This window comes from Macrobrachium rosenbergii, chromosome 5 (genome assembly GCF_040412425.1).
Source record: "Macrobrachium rosenbergii isolate ZJJX-2024 chromosome 5, ASM4041242v1, whole genome shotgun sequence".
NCBI classification, from domain to species: Eukaryota; Metazoa; Arthropoda; class Malacostraca; order Decapoda; family Palaemonidae; genus Macrobrachium; species Macrobrachium rosenbergii.
In genome coordinates, this window is record NC_089745.1 from 23085030 (window position 1) to 23112529 (window position 27500).

Consider the following 27500-nt stretch of genomic DNA (forward strand, 5'->3'; position numbering starts at 1 on the left):
TGAACGTATTCAAGCATATAAATACATATACACATATGTATATATATATATATATATATATATATATATATATATATATATATATATATATATATATCAGAGTGCTCCCAGCGTAAAAAAAAAAAATAAGTGTTGCATAAGTCCAAAGTCATAGTTTAATTGCTGAATCATGGATGAACCGCTTGTGTAGAAAACATTCGCAACATTGGCCACTTCATATTACACCTGTAAAGCAGGCTCATCAGCAGAGCATCCAACCCCTATATGCATCGCACCATGGCTTTTATTTTGCAGGTATTCTGTTGTTCCCTGGATATTAAGGCTCTTCCTCTTCAGAACCTATTCTTTGCATGCATTCAGCACCTTCGTATTCGACGTATCGTCCTTCCCTCTTATATATCCAAATACTTAGTCGTTGCCAGGCTGTCATCCTCCATTCTTTCCAATACACTTCAAACACTACCTATCTCCACATTTATCACGCTTCCAGTGTTTCCTACACCACACTAACTATGCAAACATCTCTACCATTTCAGTCCTATTCCTTTCATTTTCATTCAACATCCACGCTTCATTCAGTAAAGAGAGTAAGCTCATCCGTCATTTCACCCAGCCCAACCTTGGTTTCCATAAAAACTCAAAATGACTTCCAAATCCTTTTCTCACACCCCACTACCTTCTTCCTTGCTTCACGTCTTCTGTGACTCACGTCATCTCTCATCCTATCATCATACGTTACATTTGCTCCTGAATACCTATACTTATCAACCCCCTTTTATTCTCCCGTCGTGTTGCTCAAGGAATCCAAATTCAACTTTTTTTTTTTTTTTTTTTTTTTTTTTTGTCATCCGAGACTTAGGAATTGAATGTTTCTGAAAATCCGTTGACATAATTCTTGAATTCAGTTTCAGAGATATTGTTGCAGTTGAATTACAGGCCACAGAACTATGTTGAAGATGAAAATTTTTCATATGTATAAAACTGAAAGATCTGCTTTATTTGTTGATGATAACCCCTTTTGTTATCATTATTACTATTGTTTTTGTCGTGTGTTCAGTTCTGTTAAAATCTACAGTACGTTAACTTGAAATGCTAATTTGCAAGGAATATAGTGACGATACATGAAGGGAAAAAAAGAGCAAAAGCCAGAAATAAATCATTTGCAAAGGAGGCTAAACCAGATAACTTCATTATAATCATAGTGAATCAGGTCTTACTATCATCAGGCCACCTATATATTGAAATACTGATATCTCAAGCCATTACATGGTTAACCAGTGGTGTTTACTAAGTAAAAGGACATATGGCGTAGACAACCTAAATAACTGTAATATTAGCAAAGTCAGCCCTAGTTACTCATTCACCTCTGATAATCGTTTCCTCCTTTTTGAAGAGTTAATTATGGTTGTTACATATAAAAGAACATCATTCTACTAACCATGCTAAACCCCGCTCTCTTTGCAAATCGAACCCAAGAATCCTTAGCTATCGTTACACTTCATTTCAGCGTTGTCCAAACACACATGCATCAGACAAAGACAAAAGACCTCTGGTACTGTGAAGAATCCTATTATGTCATTTCCTTGCAGTAAGGTCGCTGACACTCATTCAAAGTTTATGAGACTTTGTAACCAGGGTCTAGGGCATTGTTGTTGATGGTTAAGCTGGGCTTATGCCAGCATGGGTCGTTGATGGGAACTCCTCTTACAAGTGTCATATCTGAAAAATGATATGGCAGAAAGCTGGCTTATCTGTAGTGTAATTATACTTACTGCTGTGAGGAAAGTGAAATCTCTCGTGTGAGTACTTTTTTCACTTTTTCACTTTTTTGGGACATTCCACATCCCCACCAGTCAATTATGGTTTGTAATGCTGATGGGAGTATCTGTGCCCCTATTTGTGGCTGCTAGGTATCTGAAATTCGTAATTTGGATATGTAATGCTTGTTGATAATCCCACAGCCATGATCTCTTAATTTTGGCTGTGCTGTAAACCCTTGTGCCATAGCCTTTTACAGGCTGCGGTTTGATCTTGAGAGTACAGTTTCTGTGCCCTTTCTTTCTTTTTTTTTTTTTTTTGAATGATTTGTTGAACATTTTAGTTAGAGAGCAGAAATTAACCAGGACTATCAACTGAGTATCTTGCTCCTTTTCAAATTTAGCGTGTTCTGATTTTAAAATCTTTTATTGCCATCCTTCTCTAGCTACTGTGGCATTCCCGACAGGTGCCTTTTACCATCATGTTTATATATGGGTTTTGTGGATCATTATTGCCATTGTACACAGTACTGGTTTCTTAAGTTTACTCTTATTTTCTTTGATTGAATCTTGAAAATTATGATAATTCTATATTTCCGGGGTTTTCTGCTTTTGATTATTTATGTTGGCAGTCAACTGAATGCGACATAAAAATCATTTTAAGAAAATAAAGTCTTTGCAAGTTATGTAATCAAAGAATCTAGGCTTTATGCCAGTTTTTCATGGCCAGCATTGTTATGCTTTTATGTGTGACCAGATTCCGTGTACATGGGGGTCTTGTTTCTTGAAATAAGTCTAAGGCAGTCTTTTCTCCCAGGCTTTGACGAACCAGCTCAAATAAAGTGTCAGCTTTTTTTATCCTCACGTTGAATATGTGGGCCATGTATCATACATAACGCCAACGTAAATGAGGTTATAAATTAAATGAAATTTTATTTTAACCAATTTTTAAAATATATTGAAATTTTTGTGTATTTGGAGTCCGCTGCAACCTCGAAATATACTGGACACAATCCTTTTACACGCAAGACATTTTTTTGCCTTTGGTGAGTACTAAATGTACAGACCGGCTTGACTGAGGTGTTGATTATCAACAATGCAGTTCTTTCCTGCAATTAATGAGCCTTCTGAATATCTTCCGTTGACAAGAGGACCTCAAGTAATGATGTGGTGACAAGCACTGCTATTTGGACATTAGTACACTTGAAAGGGCCTATTGCTTCAGATGTTATTGCGCCATGGCTTTAAGGCAGAGGAGTCCCTAGTGGAAGGCTGCTGACCCCTTTTTGGGCAGAAATAACACGGCCCAACCACAAAAGAAATTTTGTGTGAGCCTCTTCTCTGTAAAGCCAAGAGCCTCCATGTTGTCAGTTGAGTTTCATTATTTAGTGTGCAGCACCAATGGACATTGATCCCTCCAAAAGCGAAAACTGCAGGCACATTTTACTCCTGTAGGATGTCGGAAATGACGCATGAATAAGGTTTGGAAGTACAGACTGCTGGAGTCATATAATTTAATAATTATGTTTTATTATTATCATTATTATCAACTTATTTTTAGATTTTTCTGAATGCCCTTTAATATTTTCGAGCTACCAGCAGCTAAAGCATCCACAAACAACAATTACTGCGACAAGAGCAACAGCAACAACAACTAAACAACTGCCACATAATCGTCGTCTTGAATTGCCTTCCTCTCCGCACGGTCATGGGTACCAACCATTTTGGCACAGCAGGAGGAAGCTGCGGGTGTGAGTGACGCAATGGCCAGAATTTATTCTCGATCTCGTCCAATTCGTAATAGACAATTATTCCGAGCTCGCGGGAGCCAGAATCCATAACAAATGTGACGTCACGCATTGATTGTTGCGCGTAAAGTATATGCCATCATGCTCTATATAGTCTAGTATTGCTTCAAAGCTTCGCTAATTATGGTAGTTGAAAGGTGAAGCCTCCGTTAAAAATGGTCGGTTTCGGGTTATATAGGTTTGCGGGAGGATGAGCAGCCTGTTGCGTTAGCCAGGTCGTTAAGGTCTGGATTTTTGCGGTGACTAATTGCCAGTTTAGATCTTACGTTGAAGAACAGGCAAGACTCACTCTCACCGTTTCCTGCTCTTTGGCTTGTTTGTTTACCGTTCTGCATCTTCTTCTTCTTCTTCTTCTTCTTCTTCTTCTTCTTTTGTTTCAACTCTGTTTCCAGTTTCATCTTTTTATACAATTCGGCTTCTGCTTAGGTTGTGAATTTCTCTTCAGGATATTTGTCGTTTGAATTGAATGACAAGCCTCTTACTCGGCGTTCATGTTAAGAAAAGTAAAAAAAAATTACATGTAAAAATCATCTGTACCCGGGGAATTTCCCGTCATGCTCATTTGATTTTCTCAAATAATTGTTATTGTTTTATCAGACTGGGATAATTTTTGTTTCAAACCGAGTGCACGAATAATCTACTTAATCATTCATTTGTCATTCACCAAACCGTGAAGATCTAGAAAAACGGACCGTACGAATCTCGTACTTTTCCGTGAAAAATTAGGATTTTCCCGGTATAATCTTGACAAAGCTCTCACTTGTTCAGTGTCTTGGATGAACTTTTGTAAGTCGGTTGAAATGTAATCCCCCTTCGTCCAAAAAAAAAAAAAAAAAATAGAAAACTATTATTTCCAGGGAGAGGAACACGACAGGTTGCCTTTATTCTAAGACAAATATTTAAGCTTTTCCTTGTAAATACGTTAACAAAGACTTGTGTTTCTTCCAGCTTATCCTTTGCTAAGAAGCACATAGTAGAATTGTAGCAAAACTCTGAACGCTAGATCACGATGTTTTTTTTTAAGATTATCTCAATTTTTCTTTTATTTTCCATTAAATAGAAAAAGAAAACACCACAGCCACTTTCTACAGTACTCGTTAAATTCTGATCTTGAGGTAAAATGGGATCATAATGACAGCTTTTTTTTTTAATGAAAATAATCCAGATGCTTTCAAGAACTTTTCTTTTTTTTCAACAGTGCTACAGCAGAAGGGCATCCAAAAGATCAGAGAGAAAAAAATGCTCAGGAGTGCACAGCGCTGAAAGATGTATTTGGAAAGAAAGCAGACAAAACGCGCGTCTTTCCTCTTCCCTCGCCAGTGACTACGCAGAATTGATGTTTCTTTCCTCTAACACTTAAATACATCACTGCATAGATTAAACAGCTCTTTACGTTCGACCAATTTCCTCCTGTTTTATGACGTAACAAACCTGCTTGTTGTAACGTCCATTTATGCATGACTGCTACAAATCCTTACGGCTCTGTGGCAAGTCAAGAGCAGATAAATGCCTGCCTCAAGTCATTACTCCTCGCCATAAAAGCCGAGTAACGATAATGGCATTCAACATGCAAACTGCTAAAAGTAAAGAAACAAGCACATGAAAACGCAGGATTTGAAGAGTCTACTGTAGGCAGAGGAAGTATAGGTGACTATGGTTTTTCTCCTTTTTGGAAAATCGTTCTAGTTTCGTTTTGTGAAACTTCTGAAAATTTTTATTTAGCGTGGAGAACATATGTTTCAGTACTGAAACTATACTCCACAACCATGGATGTTGAGAAATAATGCTAAAATAAAAGCCTCTGTAAATCTGTTCTTTGCTGAGGTAACAAATATATTACGTCAAGGGCACCTAACTGGAAACTTGTGATGACATGCATTATACACGGAAAAATTATTTATTACTTGATTGTGGCATGGAAGAAGTACTCTGACGATGTATCGGTTCTTTGATCAACACCACTTGACTTTCCTTTAATAAGAGAAGACTAGGCCTGGTTTCTTAGGCGAGGCAAGTTGTTTTATAGAATTACTTTTTTGTGTGGTTTAGTGAAAGTGACTGCTTAGGATAATTTCTTGATTGTATTAGCTTTCCGAAATATTGCATTATATTCCATGGTTGTAGTTAGGTTAGTATTTCCTCCCGCGTGACAGTTCTGTTGCACTGCTTTAGTGGTCGTTCGTCGAGCATCATTTGTTTTCCTTTTATCTTTGGCTCTGTTAGCGCACTCCGGGTCTGTTTCATTTTCTTTCGAAGGTTTCACAGGACCCTGCAACTCACTGCCTGTTGCCATGATTTACCTTGCAGCCTGTTTAACGTAATAACCACTAACAGAGAAGAATGAAGAATTTTATTTTTATTTTCAGTTCGCCAAGATTTAAGAACTCAAAAATGAATCATATTTTCCGTGTGGAGTTGGAGTTTTATTTTATTATTTGTTGTAAAATTGCATATTTAGTTGCTTTGTTGAGTTTTAAAATTTGTCCGATATTTAGAGTAAATTCAATTTTAAAACAAAGAGAAGGTATGAATCCAGCCTTTTCTTGCAAAATATGAATGAATTTTTCGTATAAAAGCTGAAAGAACTAAAGATTTTATTGGCATTTCTACAGAGTATGTAGTGGATAAAAGATTAAGAGTAAGATTCTTAAAAGTAAAAAAAAAAAAAAAAAAAAAAAAGTTATAATGCCAGCCCTAAGCCTGTAGAATTTATGTCTCAGACCCAAGACTGATGATATAGACCCAAATCTTTTTTAAATTTTACTTTGATTGAATGCATCTTAGAAAAATCTTCTGTGTTATTCAGTATTGGTTATTAAGGATTTGTTGAGTTACTTTTATATTAGCTACAGTATAATTCATTTTAATGTATCAGAGGTTCATTAAGACCTTGCTGTAAATTGCAACTTCTCGGTACTGCGAAGATTTTTTCCTCGGTAAATCTTTGTTTCTGCTTATGTAGATTTCAGTTTTAATTTTTTAAGTTCTAAGAATGTTAGTGTTCAGTCTATGGCGAGCTTTGAGGTTCAGTCACAGCTGACAACATTTTAAATGGCTAATGTACAAAGTTTTGCTTTATTGAACCTAGAATGGACCCTACATCTTGTCCAAGTTTGGTTGATTACACTTTGTCATTCATTGAGTGATAAAGATAAATTAATCCAGCATGAATGGAAACCAGAATACTGTGACGAATATTCAAAGCTTTCAAATACAAGCGAACTCAAGCCTACTTTCTGAAACCAGAATAGCTCTCTTGAAATGATTCTTGTGAACAACAAACACTCTACTCTTTCGATTATATTAGTAATCAAATTGGTATAATAACCAAAGGTAAGGTTTTCAGGGTTTCTCTTATCTCACCCAGATTTTTTCTTTTCTCCCCTACAGGGGCAGAGCCCTCCAATTACCTGTCCAGCAAGGTAAGTGCATTCGCCTACCCATTTTTGGAAGCTAGCATCCTTAAGAAAGGTCTTTTCTGTTTAAAGTTGTTCAAAGGAACTTAACATCTTTTTTAAAAGTATAAAGTTACTTGTGAAGTTTTTTTACTCACCAAGTCCAAACTTGAGGTATCGTAAGCTTTTAAATATTTCATAAGTTTTAATGTAAATTTTAAAGACCGTATTTATATTCATGAGTAATCGAGTACAGAATTAAGTTAATTCAAGCTTTTATATATTTTATAAGTTAAGAAATTATGTAACTATATCAATTTGTTCTTATTATAAACATTTGGAAAATTAGAAAGTAAATTCTCAAGTTCAACAGTAATTGATTTTTGCTTCTGTAGCTTCATATTAACTTGAAAGAATGTTAACTTTAAAAAAAATGTTTGGAAGATTAAATTTATGTAACTGTTCTGTGGTTTATAATAAAAGCAACGAATTACTGTTATTCTGCCGGTTTTTACATATAAGTTAATTTTTACGTTTTGACGTTATGTCATTATTTATTAAGAGAAAATAATGCGAGTGATACAATGGACAGACCAACGTTTTGCCAGCGTACTAATACAGTGAACAAACCTTTATTAGGACGTATTAACAGTTATAGCAAGTCATTTTCTAAGAATAAAAAGTTGCTCCTTGTTATGTCAACAATGCCATAAGAAGCCTAAAGCCAGATTATGCTGGCTTTCTGCTTGGCAGCTCTGACCAATTGATTCCTACTATATGTTCAGACGTCTGACAACGTGGTAGCTTTTGTTCTTACCCCCTGACCTACTTGGCTAGTTGATATTTGTTCAGTATCTTTGGCATTATGGCATTTGTTCAGTATTCGTGGCCACTTAACTAAATGGTATTTGTTCAGTACCCCTGGACACGTAACTTTTAGGCACTAATTATATTTATATTTCCTGCCACTTGACGTTTTGGGCAATTGTTTGGTACCCATTGTCAAAGACTGTGATATTTAAATTCTGGTCTTTATTTTTGAAATGATTGTTCAGGAAAGTTATGAAGGTTTATTTCACCCTATTGTACAGTAATCAGATTTAAAGATAATTTGAAATAATTCTTGCGCAGTATTTTGTCGTTACTAGTTAGATGTTATCAGAGCTAAGATCATCGGAATTATGCAATTAGTATAAATCTTTCGATTCAAGAGTTCGTGATGCCGTGGGTCTATGTACTAAGTTTATGCAGGATATTACGTTGTAGGCAAAAGAAGCTAAGAACCACTGAATTTGAGTAATTGTGCTGTAAATATTTGATCCCTGATGATTAATTTGATTTTTACTTGAGTAAGAAAACTACATCGGCTTGAAAAATGTGTGATAGAGTAAAAGGTGAAAATTCACAAATCCTTCGTATCTCGCCGTACCCTGTTCGCAGAATTGCTGCAAATCTTTAGGGATTCCCACTTTTATCTCTTTGCATCCGGTAACACCACCAGGAGGGTTCCAATTACTAATCCTCTGTTGGTTGCTTTTGCTAATAAAGCTTCCTTAGTGTGTTGTATTTTTTTTATGAATCTTCAGCTATGAAGATTCATAAAATGCTTATGAGCATCACTAAAACGTAGTCTCGTTTCTGGTGGATCTTGGTGTCAAACCCCTTTGACTTCACTTTCATTTCTACGTTTTGAAATTCATTTCTACGTTTTGAAATCCGAAGAACACTAGGCTTGATATGCCTAGGTTTATTGAAAAAAAAAAACGCCAACAACAGTTCCCTTGAGCTGATCTCTTAAAAAAACTGTGAGGAGACTGAATGCGATGCCTCAGACCTCTGAATCGTGAAAGTTTATATAAAAGTGGGTTAAGGTTAGCCATGTCAAAAGCAGCACTGAAATCAACACGGCTCGCCACGTGTAAAAGGATATCCAAAATATTATTTGCTTTTTCTTCAAGACGTTGGTTGTTATGAGCAGTTGTCCGGATGCAAGGTATTTGTTTACCTAGGGGCTTTATTTTGAACCCTAGACACATTAGAGGGATATGTAAGGACAGGTTGAACAATAATTGTAGAGGGATATGTGAGGACAGGTTGAACAGTAATTGTAGAGGGATATGTAAGGACAGGTTGAACAGTAACAGTAGACGGATATGTAAAGGGCGGGTTGAACAGTAATTGTAGAGGGATATGTAAGGACAGGTTGAACAGTAATTGTAGAGGGATATGTGAGGACAGGTCGAACAGTAATTGTAGAGGGATATGTCAGGACAGGTTGAACAGTAATTGTAGAGGGATATTGAGGACAGGTTGAACAGTAATTGTAGAGGGATATGTAAGGACAGGTTGAACAGTAATTGTAGAGGGATATGTAAAGGACAGTTTGAACAGTAATTGTAGAGGGATATGTAAGGACAGTTTGAACAATAATTGTAGAGGGATATGTAAGGACAGGTCGAACAGTAATTGTAGAGGGATATGTAAGGACAGGTTGAACAGTAATTGTAGAGGGATATGTAAGGACAGGTTGAACAGTAATTGTAGAGGGATATGTAAGGACAGTTTCAACAATAATTGTAGAGGGATATGTAAGGACAGGTTGAACAGTAATTGTAGAGGGATATGTAAGGACAGGTTGAACAGTAATTGTAGAGGGATATGTAAGGACAGGTTGAACAGTAATTGTAGAGGGATATGTAAGGACAGTTTGAACAATAATTGTAGAGGGATATGTAAGGACAGGTCGAACAGTAATTGTAGAGGGATATGTAAGGACAAGTTGAACAGTAATTGTAGAGGGATATGTAAGGACAGGTTGAACAATAATTGTAGAGGGATATGCAAGGACAGGTCGAACAGTAATTGTAGAGGGATATGTAGAGGGATATTGAGGACAGGTTGAACAGTAATTGTAGAGGGATATGTAAGGACAGGTTGAACAGTAATTGTAGAGGGATATGTAAGGACAGTTTCAACAATAATTGTAGAGGGATATGTAAGGACAGGTCGAACAGTAATTGTAGAGGGATACTGAGGACAGGTTGAACAGTAATTGTAGAGGGATATGTAAGGACAGGTTGAACAGTAATTGTAGAGGGATATGTAAGGACAGGTTGAACAGAAATTGTAGAGGGATATGTAAAGGACGGGTTGAACAGTAATTGTAGAGGGATATGTAAGGACAGGTTGAACAGTAATTGTAGAGGGATATGTAAAGGACGGTTTGAACAGTAATTGTAGAGGGATATGTAAGGACAGGTTGAACAGTAATTGTAGAGGGATATGTAAGGACAGGTTGAACAGTAATTGTAGGGGGATATGTAAGGACAGGTTGAACAGTAATTGTAGAGGGATCTGTAAGGACAGGTTGAACAGTAATTGTAGAGGGATATGTAAGGACAGGTTGAACAGTAATTGTAGAGAGATATGTAAGGACAGGTCGAACAGTAATTGTAGAGGGATATGTGAGGACAGGTTGAACAGTAATTGTAGAGGGATACTGAGGACAGGTTTGAACAGTAGTTGTAGAGGGATATGTAAAGGACGGGTTGAACAGTAATTGTAGAGGGATATGTAAGGACAGGTTGAACAGTAATTGTAGAGGGATATGTAGGGACAGGTTGAACAGTAATTGTAGAGGGATATGTAAGGACAGGTTGAACAGTAATTGTAGAGGGATATGTAAGGACAGGTTGAACAGTAATTGTAGAGGGATGTTTAAGGACAGGTTGAACAGTAATTGTATAGGGATATGTAAGGACAGGTCGAACAGTAATTGTAGAGGGATATGTAAGGACAGGGACAGGTCAGGTTGAACAGTAATTGTAGAGGGATATGTACAGGTTGACAGACTGAACAGTAATTGTAGAGGGAGTAATTGTAGAGGGATATAGGTTGAACAGGTAGACAGGCTGAACAGTAATTGTAGAGGGTTATGTAAGGACGGGTTGAACAGAAATTGTAGAGGGATATGTAAGGACAGGTTGAACAGTAATTTCAGAGGGATATGTAAGGACAGGTTGAACAGTAATTGTTGAGGAATGTGTAAGGACAGGTTGAACATTAATTGTAGAGTGATTTGTCAGGATAGAGGTTGATTATTAAATGTAGAGGGATTTTTAAGGATAGAGGCTGATCAGTAATTGTAATAATCAGTAGCAATCAGTTTCTGTTCATCGGGAAAATACTATGTGGTAAGACATTAATTCAGTGTAATGAGGCATCTTTTATAAATATTATTTCAGTAGAGAAGGCTTTAACTGAAGTACCCCGGCACGAGTTTCCATGGGAGGTTTTATATATACTCGTATATATAAATGCATATATATTATATTTATTTATATTTACATATATGTATATATATATTTATAAATGTATGTATGTATGTATATATACATAAATATATACATACTGTATAGCCTAAAATTTAAAAGTAGTGGAATGCACTTAAAAGTAAATAGCTAACACAAGATGGTTGAAAAAAAATTAATAACTTATGTTGACTTTAGACATAAACATGTGAGCTTATGTTAGCTTAAACGGCACGTACACACAGTAGTGGTTCACTCATGAAAATTCTAGACAACATATGAAAAAGCACACATACATCATCACAACTGCGTATTAATGTTTCAGATCAGGAAACTAGCAGTGAATTGAGAAACTTGTTCAACTCTCCAAGTGAATGAAACTCTTGTCATTGAGAGGTGGACCTAAAGTTCTAACTGAGGTCTAACAAACTAACAAATGAATGTACGCATCGCTTTGTAACTTGTTATTTGACTATAAATGATTTTAAAAACTGGAGATACGTAGCCAGATCAAAACATTAAAGGTAATGTAGAGCATCGGGCGTGCTTCGCCTGGTATTTCCCAATCTTACTCACGAGAGAGAGATACCAGAGGATGATGTTGTTTGCCTTCAATTTTGTTGTAGGTGCTCGTTAATCAGCTGACTCCTGTGTCCTCATATGTACACCTGCAAGTGCCATTTTCACTTTCCAGTATCGAAAATTGCCCCATATTGACCTTGCCATGAAGAGAATGAATGGTAAGGGCTTATGCAACAAACAAAATCCATTGCAAAGTCAGCGAATGTCACAAAGCAAAAACATCCTCTGGGGTATCGTTTAACTCCGTCACATATGTTAATGAACGAGAGTCGCCGATAAGAACATCCCCCGGGCCCCGTCGTGAACAGCATCCGCGCAAGAATGCTTATCGGGAAAGGAGACCATCTTATCAGCTGTTTATTAGATAATAGTGACGCCAATGTAAAGTCTATGCGCGTGGTCATTTGATAAATGGCCACAATGACGCAAGCGAAGTGACTAAACTGATTCGTTATTTACTCATTTTATTCCTTTTTCCTTCGTCGGGGATGACTTGGGGATTCACCTGGTGAGCCGTCCTCATTCTTTTTTGTTTACTTCTGCAGAATAAACGTTGATAGGGAGAGAAGGATTGAACGTTTCCGGATCCGTTTTACCTTTCGCTATTCATGAAAATTGATCGTTTAAAGTTATTTTCTTTTTACTAGCCATGATGCAGAGTCTGCTATACGCACAGACAACACGTGTTGTACTGGGAGAATAATGGTTTGGGATCTTTGTTGTTTCAGTCCTCAATAATTGCACAAACGTTAGCTTCGTAAATTAGTAGTTAACGATGAAGAGAAAAACTCGTTGGTCGTACGCTCAAGACGTACTGCTGGCGAAGCTGCTCTCTCTCCTTGAAAACGATCTTCTCCACTGGCCTCCTGGATGTTACATGCAAGCCAGCTTAGAAATCGTGGCGGGCGAAATCACTCGACTCAGACTTTAATCTTGTGTCAAATAAAAAAAAAATCTGTCAAAGCATACGTCCTGCAGTCAATACGTACACTACGAAGTAATAATGAGATTACTGTATTTAACAGCAGAGTCCGATTTCTAGATTTAATTTGCCGGATGAATGGGAAAACCATTCGCCATATTGCTTGGGTTGCTACTGTAGTGGTTGAGATCTGACCTCTTGTGATGCCCAACGCAATATTATCTTCATAAAAAAAATGGAATCAATGGGATGATATCAAATGAGACTTCGTGCGATAAGAAAGCTCTTGCGCCATTGGTTCCTTGTCCAAAACAAAATAATTATGGCCAATTCTCTCTCTCTCTCTCTCTCTCTCTCTCTCTCTCTCTCTCTCTCTCTCTCTCTCTCTCTCTCTCTCTCTCTCTATGTTATTATGTTTGCATGAGCGCAACGTTGGGATGCTAATGTGTACCCTGTTTGCACTTCTGACTATACAGTGAATTGAAAAGTCTGATAATGTAGAAGAGCGAATGAGGTGTTGCATAGTTGTATTTATGTGAGCATACGTTAATTATTATTTTATAATCAGGATAAAGGGTGTGTTATAAAGGTTGTGACAGTTGAGACTGAAAAGCAAAAACAGTGAGAAAATTTAATCTCTGAAATGGAAGATTCAGAGGTTTCTAGGCAGAATAAACAGAACATTAGAATGCTGTCATCAATGAGGTGATCACGATGAACGAGACTCCCAGTATCTGGATCTTCGGTGGACAAAAAGAGAACTGTGCTGGAGAAAAGTGGGTTGCTAATAATGACCTACGGTCTGCAGATGATTTCATGCTTGAATATAGATTCAATGGTAATTGACAGCATGTAATTTGCAAGTTAAAGTAGGGCGAGAGTAACAAGAATTAACTGTCTTCTTGCGTTGCAGGAACAGAAGTGCACTAGTTGCAGTTTCGCGGAATGTTCTCCTTTAGATTTTGCTTGTCTTTTTTTCTTTTCTTTTGGATTTCAGCTTAAAATTTTTCATTATAAATAACTGAATTTTGAACACTGGAACATTCGAGGCTTACATGAGGGGTTAGTTTCCTTTCCTGATATTTTTTGTTAAACATTACTGCAGTGGCTATGTTTTGACCGTTGCTTTGTTCCTCTTTATATTTTAATTCTCACACTGGAAATTATATACATACAAGTCCAAAGAAAGTAGTCAAATCTTAAAATTAAACAGTTTCTTACTTAATTCGGTGACATCACGATTGGAAATAGAATGGAAGTGAGCGGGTTTAATACACTGTTAGGCACTGAGTTCCCTTCTGCATTCATCGAACCCTAAATGGTGCTTAACACAGATCCTACGGCACTTGCTGTCAAGAGTTCTAGCTTTGGATAGCCGCAGGGTGGCGCAGTAAGTTCCCAGAGTTCATTTTGTATATTTTGCTTAGCCGTTTCCTTTACCGGAAATTAATTCAAAATCTAGAACGTTTTACAGGTATCAACAGCATCGTCGTCGCCTCCTGCGCCGTCTGATGCGACAGGCCTCTGTGAATTCAGCCACATATATTTCCTGTGCTTTCACTTCCATGAATCTCCATTCATCTCTAGCCTTTAGTCTCATAATTCTCATCAAAGTAGGTCTGGGTCTTCCAACTCTTCTGATACCGAAAAGAGCCCAGCTGACAATATCACTTGCTGTTCTCTCTAGGGGTATAAACCATCTCTGTCTCCTCTGCATCATTGACTCGTCTACATATGGGCTTCCATTATTTCCTTTATGGCATCTCTTTTCAAAACGTTATCCTCAAGTGGACAAAACCTGTAGACAATTTCATTGTCACACCATGATTCAAGTCCATCTAGCAACACAGTTCCCACTGGCTTATGAATAATCTTACTATTTGATATCCACATTTTTTTCAACCTGTCATTTGTATGATCTGAGGTTTTTAGCCATTCATTAAATTCAAACTCAAGAGAACCTGCACTGGAAATCATTGTTCTTAAATATTTGAAAGATTCAATTCCATTAATCCTCTCTCCAGTTAGTATTATTTTATCAATCCTCGTTACTTCTGTTTTTCTCCCTCGGGTTTTTATAATGTCATCTCCAGATATATGATCCATTTTAGATATATGATCAGTTTGATTAAGCAAACCTTGTAAATCTTGTGGTGTTTTACTAATTAAAAACTGCATCATCTACCAATTCGAAGTCTCTATCAGTATTCAAATCTCATCTGTCTGTGGTCACTTTTTTCATTATGCAATCCATGACAAGGCCAAAAGTGACAGAAAGTTTCCCTGTAGCCTTCCACTGTTTAATGCAAATTCATTTGATAAGACTCTGTTAGCATTAAATTTGCTTCTGCGTCATTAATGATAGTTACATTTCATTTTACATATTTGCTGGAAATACTAGAGTCACGTTAAACCTTCCATGATATTAACCTCTGGACGCAGTAAAAAAATGTTGAAATCGACAGAGGCTGTGAGAAGGGAATTTTTAAACTCCATTCATTTGTGTACAATATGTTTTAATACAGATATTTTATCTGTGCAACTACTTTCTTTTCTAAATCAGCTTGTTCATCCACAGGAATTTTTCATTTGCTTTCTCCAGCCTATTGAGTATGATCTTTCATTAATTTCTTCATCACAACCGGTGTAAGTACAGTGCCTTTAAAGTTACTATATTCATACAATTCACCTTTCTTTCATATCTTCATGAATCCCAGTTCCCTGTTATTAAGGTTTGTTTTCTCATTCCTTAAAGTAAATTAAGCTTTGTTTTCTCATTCCATAAATGTAAATTAAGCTTTGTTTTCTCATTCCATAAGCGTAAATCAGCCTAGTTAGCATACGAGGTGTCGTTTCATTTTCAGGTAAATGTAACTTTGCAGTGATTCCATCATTAATGTCTTTCTCGTTTTATATGTGTGTTTTCCTCTTTTCATTTCTTCTGTGAATAATTCATTATTAACTCCGTGGGCTACCATAGCATCAGTGCCACTCCTGAATACTTGGCTCTCTCGGCACTGTTCGCTGTTTTATTGAACTTCTCTTTTGGCTCTTCTTGTTCTTAGTTAAACTTTTATCTAGTCTTAACCACTTAGCATGTTTTACTTCGCATTCCACATCTTCTCCCCAAAGGTTTTCTGCAGTTACCTTTTACTTTAGTGTTTTCTTTATTTTATCCAAGGTCACGTGTAATATTCAAGGTTTCCGTCTTGTTACCCCATATCCCATTAATACTTTTCCAGCATATAACTCTACATTCCCGATATTAATTTAAATCTCATTGATTGTCTGCACCTCGTCAGGTATGGTTTCTATACTTGCTATTGGTGGGGTATGAGGCTGAACTATTAAAACGAAAAGACTATTGCTTAGTAGATATCGTACAGATTTTCCACCCCATCCTCCTCTTCAAGTGTATGGGACTCTTCTGAATGAATCTAAAGCTGGTTGGCAGTAGTTTTACACACACACACACACACACACACACACACACACACACACACACACACACACACACACACATATATATATATATATATATATATATATATATATATATATATATATATATATATATATATATATATATATATATATATATATATATAGCTTTAACTATTCTAGGTATAACTTTTGACTCATCTTACTTTTGAGATACATCTAATGAACAGTTCAGCAAATGCCGCAAGGAAGTTAGGTATTGTATGTAAGGCCTCATATATTTATAACCGCGATAAAATCAGCGCAGCCTGTGTTAGGTCATTTATCCTTATATTTACAAGAATACTCTACTCTGGTGTGGATGTCTGTCTCTGCCAGAGATTTATCTCTTTTAGGTAATGTGCATCGTGGTGGTTGGTTTCTGTTCCCTAACATTAGTAGTTATAACTTGGACCATCAACAGGTAGTCAGTCTCTTGTTTGTCAGTTTCTCATATGTTGCATTTTAAAAGATCTTTCACGTTCACAATTGATCCTTGATCCTCTTCTCCTGCCGAGGGCGACCAGATTTGCTGAACAGCAACAGCAATAAGCAGTAAATGTGCCTCGCTGTCAATTTCTCATTTCCAGAGGTCCTTTATTCCTCACACCGTTGGACTGTGGAACAGTCTCCCTGATGAGGATGTTGTGCGATTGGAACCTCACAAAAGCTCAAGCAAAGATGCTGTGCATTGCTGCTCTAAAACAGTTCTTCTTGTATTTCAGTGATTTACTTACGTCTTTGTTTGTTTATTTATTGATTTGTTAATTTATTTTTCTTTTTTAGTAATTTATCTCTTCTTTCTGTATTTCCTATTACCTTATGTTACTTCTTTCAAATGAAGAGCATATTCTTTGGAAGCTTGAATTTCAAGTCAATGACCCCTGTGGGCATGTTCCTTATAAATAGGGTTCATCTTCCAATAATAATAATAATAATAATAATGATAATAATGATAATATTGAATTTCAACATTCAATTGCAGACACCTCTCGAGATACTTTTCCAAGTGTATTGTATTAAACCTAGATCCTCTATCAAATATTTTATTGATTGCTTTTGATTTCAGCTGTAGGATTGACGTAAACAAGCTAGTGGTTACTGCTGACATCTGTTCCTCTGTAGCTCCTAACATTCCTTGGCATTCTTTTTCTCTTCCGATCAGTGGCTGTGTGATCTGTCTGGTTTTTAGTTTTCTTTAAAAGAAAACTACTGAGATGGCTTTGTCTGTCCGTCCGCACTTTTTCTGTCCACCCTCAGATCTTAAAAAGTACTGAGGCTAGAGGGCTGCGAATTGGTATGGCGATCATTCACTCTCCAATCTTCAAACGTATCTTGTTGTAGCCAACTGGTCTTAGTAGATTTTATTTGATTTAAGGTTAAAGTTATCCATGATCGTGCGTCTGGCACCAGCAACACATGCCACCACCGGGTCGTGGCTGAAAGTTTCATAGTCCGCGGCTGAGTTTCATGCCGTGGCTGAGAGTCTCATACAGCATTACACGCTGTACAGAAAACTCGATTGCGCCGAAGAAACTTCGCACAATTTTTATTTGTTATGATTGACATCTGCAGATGCCGAAGGGTATTTCTGGATGCCCTTTTGTTGGAAAAGATTACCTCTAGTTACGAGATTATTTGCAATACAAGAACTAATAAGTTGTATCTCATTTTGGCTTGCACTCTCTCCCATGTCTTCCTTGCCCATTACATTCTCAATACCATCATTGTTCGTACCAACTTTTATATATATTATTAACAACAACTCACATATCTCGTATTTCACCTATAAGACTCTACTTAAAATTCATCTTTTATTTCTTCTGGAAATTCATTTTTCGGTGCGCAGCGCACTACAATACTCATGTTGCTCTTTTTATTTAAAGCTTACTTTCCCGATAGCCAGTGGCTTTCTTTACCAGTTCCGTTTGCTCTTCCTTTGCACCGTGATTCACATGCAGCTAAGATGTCGTGTCAACATTTCTTGAATTCATATCGTACCTGTTGCATCTTTCCAACTTGTTGCAGAGTTCTCACGTGTCCATTTGCTATTTTCAGTTAATCTTTAGTATCTATCTACCGGGAGATACTTAGCAACCCCCTGTGCCAGAGAATGGAGTCCGTTTCTAAATTTCGTGCAACCATTAGCTTGGCAGAATAATATTCATGGGAGATTCGTTGGTTAAAGCTACCGAAGGATTGCCAGTTAAAAAAATTCGGAAAAATTCTGGAAAAATTCTGGAAATTCTGGAAAAAGGAAACCGCCGAACAAAGTTCTGAAAGGTGCAATGTAGCAACCGACCAAGTATTTGTCAAGTCTTCAGATTTTGACCAGAGGACTTCTTCGACTTATCTCTAAGAGCCTTTGCCTGGTTCGGGAGAAATGTACGATCGTTGGCATGAGTACATTACTCCATTGATCATTTCTTTTCTACCATTCGCGTTTTCTTTCCAAATATATATTGCTAAAGGAAAGGATTTTGCAAATCTCTTATACCTTTGAGGATGTGCGCTTATGGTCCGAAGTAGTAGGAAATGTCTCAGATGTTGCAGTACAGTCAAAATTTGTCAATAACAGAACGAACTTCATTTCATGATCCGATGTTCAATTTTATAAAAACGAGGAAGAAAACTGAAGATGTATTTGTATCTAATACTCTGAATTCCTTAACCATTTTACCACGCTTTGAGCAAGAGTCCTTCTTGGCATAATACCAGTTCAACTTAAACCAACCAAACATAAGAACCTACAACTTTCCCTAGAGTTCAGGAACTGCCAAGCCAATGCATAGGTGTGGAAGTTCTGGAAAGTTAAAAGAATTTTTGCCTTAATTCAAATTTAGCTTTAGAATGCATTTCATCATAAATCATCATTAAATTGTTGTATTTTCATGTAAATAAATCCTCTTTTTGTAAGTGACCTTCACCACTACTAAATAATCTTCTTTGACCTTAGAATTTTTCCCAATAACCACTTTCCATTGGATTGTAACGTATCTTTTATGTAGGCAGGGAGGATTGCGGTGTGAAGGAAACCGGTCACAATTTATGTAGGTCGGAAACACGTCCTTTCCCTGATGTGTGGACGGCTGTCGTGTATTAGACGCACACAGGATGAGAGATCCTTATTCATTTACTCTGATAATAGCATCATTATCTTACAAGTACAACGGAGAATGCACTTTCTGTAGGATAGGCTTTATACCTGTCTTTTCACGTCAAGTTGCAATTTCGCTGCGGCATTTGTGTATACAGCACGGTGCCAAAAACTCGTTAGGGCATCATATTAACAATAAGAGAATTCATAAAGAAGTCATGATTGTGATAATGTTTTATCTTGTGCCAGGTTATAATCAGGGATGCAGGAGCCAGACATTTAACAACTCCGTAATAAGGGTAATTTGATCTTGAATGTGAAAGACATTGACGGGTAAAATCAAAGTGTTTGAACCATCACCTTTCACGCTTCCTTGATTAGGAGAAAAGAGAAGAGAGGAGAGGCAAGTCATATGATCTCACGTGCTTCTCTTATTAGGAGTAAGAAAAAGTTGAAGTGTTAAGGATTATAAAATCACAAGTGAGCTATTGAATAGACCGAAGTTGCCATACGGAAATAAAATTGCAGTTAAGTGTAGTTCGATCTTTATTGCCATACGGGCATGAATCATGATGCTATAATGAAATCATATTTAAAAGGTTTTGTCGATTTGAAAATAAATTTTTAAGGAGAATATTAGTAGGCAGATATGAAGATAATTATAGAAATGGTACCGTAAGGGAAATAAGTTAAATTCCCTATGGAGATTAAATAATAATGAAAGGCAGATGGAGATGGCATGGACATGTCCTTCCCACCACCCGTAGGAGAACAGTACCAAATAGTGTCATCTGGGCTCCCGAGGTCACCAGAGGAGGTGGAAGTTCCAGATTACTTTGATGAGATTATGAGAAGGGTGGATGGAGATAAATGGAGATTTGTGGAAGATAAAGCACAGGAAAGACGTGAGTGTTAGAATTTCACAGAGGACCTTTGCGTCACGCGGCGTTGAAGGGATGATGGCGATGATAGTGAAGCTATTGTTTTCTCACGGGTACGGGTAAACGAAAATAGATAACGACTGTGTCCTTTTTGTGCTTCAGGTATTAGGAAATATTAAATGTCATTCGGATGTTCCATTCTTATAATGCAGTTTTATGCCATTCTTATAATGCAGTTTTATGTAGTTAAGTATATATAAACAAATCTATCATTATATTGTTAATATTCCAGGTGACTAATCAATTTTATATGTAACCCATGGTAAGACTTCTTTCATATGAAATCTATAGGAAATATACCTTTTTAAGTTGTGAGAGCAATTGTATTAATTCGTGAATCATCCAGACTTCACATAAAGCTTTTGAAACGTAGTGTTTTTTTTTTTTTTTTTTTGCCGTGGGGATCGTCCTTCCATTGTTAAGAGGACGGCTGCAAGTAAATGCTGCTTTTTGTAAGACGAGTGACAGAACTGGAAATAAAAAGGTTAAAAGGCGAAAAGAGGAATATTGATCTCAAGCGCTGTGTTTGAAGCGCTCGTCGGCTGTCCGCCCTTTCGTGAATGTCCCATTTAAGAAGTCTAAGTGGGTGTGAATGAAATAGCTGCTCTAGTTAAGGAACAGTACTAATTAAGTATGCCTCGTCTGCCAGATTTCGTTTATTTATAGTGAAAGTTAAAGATTATTCCAGTTTGTAAGGCAATGAAAAAGGAACAATCATAAAAAAGGGGAAGCAAAACAAACACTAGATACTACCGTATAATCAAATTATGAAACCACAAGCTATTCTTCTCAACTGTTGAGTTACCATCCAAGCTAATTTCCTTTTCAATTTTTCCTATTCTAAAGGAACAATTCCAAGGCCAAACACTTTATAAAAGAGTGAAAACCCCAACCAAAGGCGAAGTCTCAGGGCGGAGAGCAGATACAGAATCTCTTAATTTTATCATGCATTTACTGTCGCATTTCCTGATGTTCCATTTGGTCTTAGTCACTGAATCCAGCACATCCTTGTCTCCTTTACTTCCATCCTTCAGCTGCGTCCAGGTTCTGCACGATTTACTTGTGTCTTCTGTCATTTGTAAATGACCAAAGCAGTTAGCACACCTTGTGCATCTTTTCACCTTGAACCACAGGTCAACATTTCAGCCTCTCTTACTCAGTTTATCATCCCCTAACACTTCTTTCAGTGTTATGTAGCTGACGAAGGGTTCCTTGTGACGTATTTTAGTCAAGTTAATGTCTACTTACCAGCCAAGGACCTTGAGACAATAAGACTGATGTGAGCCAGCATATAAATAATTTTCCATGATAATAACTGTATTTCCTACACTTCAGATAATACAAAACCAATTGGACATATCCTGTAGTAAGGGGGAAAAATGTTGAGTGCTTTTATTTCTTACTGTTTACGAAAGCAGCTGAGGGTTGGATAAAACAAATGTCCATTAAAGGCACGTCATCGTTATGCGTTTAACGATACGTAGGATTGTCAATATGCGACTTTGAACATGAAACCTAATTCTGTCCTGTAGGTGTAATGGGGAAAATTAGACGCATACTGGCGACACTTTGAGTCTTGACTTTCTTTAGCCTATATGAATTAAAAGATGTATTAGGTATGACGATTATCCTGATGCATAATGATCATTGTATATCAGGGTGTTAGGGATGTAAACACTTCGCGAAAACAACCATATAAGGTATTTAATTACTGTATTACCAGAAATGAGCTGAACCGTAATATTAGCTGGCTGATAAAATTACCAAAGTATTTCAGGACCGAGCTAGAAAAGTGAAGGATTCAGACAAGTTCTCAATTTACACAGACATCGAGGATAGCACAGGAGAATACAGCTTGAGGCCAATCAGATCCATGAAACGCTCTGTCAGTTTTGTGTTTTTAGTTACCGAGAAAGATTTTTTGTTCCCAATCTGCCGAAATTGCTTGATCTGCTTTTGACAATAATGTTTGTCCTTTACTTCGTGCACAAATAGTTGCTCTGTTTCTATGACCCCAAGTTCTCTCTCATTTGGTCTGGCAGTCATTTGGCTTCAGACATTGTCAGGACCCGTGAGAGTTCGGGGTCTGGCATGATTGTCAATATCTGTGATAAAGCCTTCGGTGCTGATTAATTCTCCCCTAACACGTCCTAGGATTGGAGCCGTGGACGGGCGCATGTTAACAGTCTTTGGGTACAGTTTCGCCAGGCATCTAGGATAATCTGTATTCCCAATCGCTTCCTTCTTTTAAGTCTGAGTGTGGTCTGGGATAATTTAAGCTCCGAGTCAACCCTCTAGTACACACAACACATGATCCTAAAAATAGGCTTTGTACTCTCTCTCTCTCTCTCTCTCTCTCTCTCTCTCTCTCTCTCTCTCTCTCTCTCTATATCTCTATATATATATATATATATATATATATATATATATATGTATGTATGTATGTATGTATTTATATTACATGTATATATGTATATATATATATATATATATATATATATATATATATATATCTATACATATATATATGTATGTATGTATTTATATTACATGTATATATATATATATATATATATATATATATATATATATATATATATATATATTATATATATATAAAATATATGTGTGTGTGTATATGTAAACTTGAAAACTGTGTTAATGCGTAAGGGATAATAAGAACCAGTCAAAATATTTATCGCGATAGGATACAACTCTCCATGAATCTAACTCGAAGTATCTTGCATATTGGCGAGCTTGACATTACCATCGAAAGGTTGATCGCATACCTAGCATTTATATTTTCTGAAGATACTAAGTACAGTCGAAATTATTCAGACTCATTAACAGAAATATTAAATGAAAATTGCATGAAAATTATGCAAAATATGCAAACTCATGAACAAAAACTTTTGGATAAAAATGCAGCGACGATAGAAAATAATTAATGAATTGGCCAAAATCACATCATGACAACGACTTAATTACACTATGCAGATATTGCAGGTTTTTGCAAACCTAAGCTGTGGCAATGGAATATCATTCTTTGCGTCAATTTGAAATATATTCCATTAAAATTCACTTCATGTTTTTGTTGTTGAGACAGTTCGGTTGCCTTCCCTTATTAATGTATATCTAATAACCATTCAGCCTGCCTAGGACAGCGGATTTTGTATTCTGAAGTGAGAAAGAGGCGTTCTAAGTTTAGCCTCAAGTGATTGATGATGAGTGTGGTTGTGTTGCAGCCAAATACAGCGCATTGACGAGTAAAGCATTTCATTTTTAACTGGCTGACGTCATCCAAGTTCACTGAGGGAAAGAGGCTCACAAGTCGTGTGACGGAACTCAGAATAGTAACAGGCCTCGGCTTCGTGTGACCCATTAGTATTATTCCAGGGTAGCCATCGGAGGGTTGCTCGCGAATGCTGTTGAGCCATTTATTGTGAAAGTAATTATCCCGGGATGAATACTGATGGCAGCTGGGATGCGTCTTCGGATATCAACCACCTCCCGATTTCTCCTACTCCGTCTCTCCTTGAATTATTATTATTATTATTATTATTATTATTATTTAACAGAGATCTTGTTATAGTTGGAATGATATCGTCGTGATGAATGGAGTGTTTTGCTCAGTGCTATCTAGAAATAAATTTAGATAATAAACTTTCAGATCATGAATGTGCCACTTACTGTTTGTGTTGTAAAACACTTTTTGGGATCCAGTGAACAACTTATTTCTGTTCGCTTTTCACTTGCAGAGAAAACCCTTTTTTACAATTCCTTCATACGCTTATGAGGATTTGTTGAAACTCACTCTCTCTCTCTCTCTCTCTCTCTCTCTCTCTCTCTCTCTCTCTCTCTCTCTCTCTCTCTCTCTCTCTATATATATATATATATATATATATATATATATATATATATATATATATATATATATATATATATACATATATATATATATACATATATATATATGTATATATATACATATATATATATACATATTTATATATACACATATATACTTACATACATACATACGTACGTAGAGAACAACTGGAAAGGAGAAAATTAGAGACTAGGTGTCAAGTGCTTTCTTGTTTTACGTACACATCTTTGGTGCACAAAATGCCTTCTAGATGTGTTTGTAATACATGAAAGCACTTGGTACCTGGTCTTTAAATTTCTCCTTTCCAATGGTTTTCCACATATATAATTGTCGCATTCAGTTTTTACATCAGTAATATTATGTATATATATATATATATATATATATATATATATATATATATATATATATATATATATATATATATTTATATATATATATATATATATATATATATATATATATATATATATATATATATAATATGAGTCTTCTGGTTACAATCATCAGCTGTGTTTATTATAATGTTTTACGCTCAAGTCCTTCAAATTAAAAAAGAAATAAATAATTAAATGAATATTCCCAGGTGGGATTTGAATCACGCTGGTAAAAAAAAATAAAATTAGTTTATAACCCATTCGGACTCCTTTAAGAGCAAAAAAAAAACATTGCAAATGCGTTTTTACCAGAGTCGAAATAACCCCATCTTTGCCGTGGTTACGTAATGTTCAGGGCTCTGTATGTGTCAGACATAAACGTCTATAGTGTTATAGTACCCGAGGATGCTAACAAGAGACTTTCCAAGGCATAAGGCCTTTAAAGGTAAAGACCAGCGTAACAAAAGATGTCTCTCCTAAACCATTTCCTGACTATAGGTGAAATTGAGTGTTTCATGATCGCTTGATTATTTTACAAATTTTGTCAAAAATTCAATCCGTATTTTATTATTTTGAATGTCGAGTATTCCTTGTTTCCTGTTTTAACTCCACCACTTTAATTACTCTATAGGGTCAACATATTTTTGTATAATAATCAGTTTTTTATAGCCATCTATATTCAGAATCTTCCAGATCTTTTTCATGTTTCTCATGATCTTTTCCTTGAAGTGGCGGGTCTAAGGCTACGTTTGAGGCTAAGCCCACCATTCAGTTTTTTGTTTTTTTCGGGGCTAGAAAAAGACACTACGTTGCTTGTCCCGTCGGCCTCTAGTCCTAAATAAAGTAATCCATTATCTCACAACCCTGATATACTTTCCTTCCTCCCTCACTTGTTTCCATGATAACAGTGACGATATGTGCTAGGTTAACGTAACTAACCAGCCGTGGTTGGTGACAAAAGATTGTGATCTTCATCTTGAGCGTATGCGGCGACCTTATTCTTGCTGCGCTAATGTCCTAAATGCATTATATGTTGCTGGCAAATCCATTACCTAAGTCTGGACGAATGATTTCATTCTGACGGCCTTGTCAGATCAGGCGACTGTAAATTGACTTAAATAGCCTTAAGGAATTGAATCAGAATATATACTGTAGGCGAAAGCTCTAATTATCCCTTATATGTTTGGCATTTCAAGGTGAGTTTATTGAGAATTTACGTTTGTGGCATCTATGATTTTAAATTTTAGAATGCCAAGATGGTTGTGAAGGCGAAGACTTTCAGGGGCGGTACCATTCGGCTGAAGGGACGGTACCATCCGTCCCTGAAAGTTGTCGATCAGTGTTTTCGGGCGTTCGAATCTTCCAGGTGCCGCATCGTTTATCAGTTATAATCTCCCTTCGGTGATATTCCTGATGTAGAGCGAATAAGATATCAAACGATATTTGTCGCTTAATGTTTGTGAATGTAAAAAAGTCGCGGTGTACGTGATAAGAATTCATATGTATTATATATACATACATGTATGTATATTATACATATGTATATATACATATTACATTTCGAAATTATCGAGAAAAATGACAAAAATAGTATCTGTGAGTAATCGTGCAGACAAAAGAATTGAATTGAATTACCAGGTGTTATATATGGCGTCATAACTGCCAGGGGCGTCATTGACGGTGGGTGTAGGAACGGTATCTTAAAATTTCTATAGGATCCTGTAGGTGAGGGCTACAGCCTATAACTATACTAATCTATATATTATAGCTCTAGCATTTTATAGCGATCTTCTTGAATCGGCTTTTCCGCGTGGAACTTTTATGACTGGGATAGTTGAATAGTATCATCTTCCACCATCTTGAACCTTCTTCTCCAGAGGTCAGCTGTAAACTCAAGAACTGTAATAATGTCACTCAAACCTTTCACTTTCAAAAAGACTTTTTCTGACCTCGCTAGAAGTTCCTCTTATAACACTACAACTCTTGCGATGGAACCAACCTTCAGAATTGGTGTCCCTATTTGAATGATATACTTGTAATTATTCTTGATATGCCAGTAGATAATCTTAACATTCACTTTGATATTTCTGTGAGGAAAGATTGTTATTTGTCATAGATGACGCTGTAGGTGCTGTGAAGATACCCTGAGAACCAGCAGAAACTTCCTTGCTGCTCTCAAATGATTTGAGCCTGCATATGTTTAAAAGATGATGATGATGTTTAAAAGACTGTTTGAGCATATGCCTGTACAAAAGGTTAATTCAGACTTGTTATTAATAGACAGGTGCAGCTAATCTGTTCACGTTAAGCTAAATTAATTCCATCAAGTTTTTCCAAACAATTGCTTGAGAAACGAAAATCGATGTGTGTATTTTCTATTCTTTGTGCGGACTGAGAAATGACTTAGTTTTTGCTTCTGAAAAAAAGGCGGGACCAAAGAAAAATGTGACTTACCATGAACGGTGCCATCTTCAGAATTTCACAGAGATGCAACCTGTGATATGAAGTAGATTATCCTACAGGTATGTTAGGGCCATAAATCTGCTGTAATGAGCTCAAGATTGTCCATTGAGCTTCAGTAGCTAGTAGATAATGTGTAGGTATTCTCCAATACATGGAAATTTTTTGTGCACATAAACGGGTAGAAGTCTTCTCATCATTCAGCAGCAGCGCTAACTGATATAAGAATAACGAGAAATTACCGACAGCAGTGAAGTCTGGCCAAATATCCCTACGAAATAAATTTCTTGTTGCATTCCCTGAAATCTTCCAGGATGCCTCCTCAGGCTCGCACATAGCTTCTTTTTGTTTTGGAGGAAGGGCGCTGCCATACCGTGGGCAGTCTTATACACATTCAGAGTGTGCCCTTGGTGCCTGCTGTGGCTAACCTAACTTATGTTATTCTCTGGTGGATGGGTTGTCGATACATGAGGTTTTGTATA

The 27500-nt window shown here is 36.6% G+C and overlaps 1 long non-coding RNA gene across 1 annotated transcript in view; it reads left to right on the top strand.

The window, feature by feature from the left end:
* Positions 1-27500, top strand: part of LOC136838595 (uncharacterized) — a 508758-nt gene that overhangs the window by 248749 nt on the left and 232509 nt on the right. Inside the window, exon 5 of the long non-coding RNA XR_010853048.1 lies at positions 6956-6987. This is a non-coding gene — a long non-coding RNA (uncharacterized lncRNA). The remainder of the gene's footprint in view (positions 1-6955; positions 6988-27500) is intronic.